A 242-nucleotide genomic window follows, 5' to 3' on the forward strand; every position below is an offset into this window, starting at 1 on the left:
TGAGCCGCAATGGCCTCATCCTCGGCAGGCACCTACGGTACCCGCAAGGCTTCGCGGATAGTGTTACGCTCTCTCGCGCCGTATGGTTAAGAAAATTGTGTCTGCAGACTCTAATAGGTGCGATCATACCAACACTAATGCGCCGGATCCCATCAGAACTCCGCAGTTAAGCGTGCTTGGGCGAGAGTAGTACTAGGATGGGTGACCTCCTGGGAAGTCCTCGTGTTGCACCTCTTTTTTTT

General features: G+C 53.3%; 1 non-coding gene across 1 annotated transcript; it reads left to right on the forward strand.

The window, feature by feature from the left end:
- Window positions 1-115: 115 nt before the first annotated feature.
- Window positions 116-234, forward strand: LOC127740034 (5S ribosomal RNA). The gene has a single exon (XR_008000769.1). It is a non-coding gene; the product is annotated as a 5S ribosomal RNA (ribosomal RNA).
- The last annotated feature ends 8 nt before the right edge of the window (window positions 235-242 follow it).

The sequence above is a fragment of the Arachis duranensis genome, chromosome 6, assembly GCF_000817695.3.
Source record: "Arachis duranensis cultivar V14167 chromosome 6, aradu.V14167.gnm2.J7QH, whole genome shotgun sequence".
Classification (NCBI taxonomy): domain Eukaryota; kingdom Viridiplantae; phylum Streptophyta; class Magnoliopsida; order Fabales; family Fabaceae; genus Arachis; species Arachis duranensis.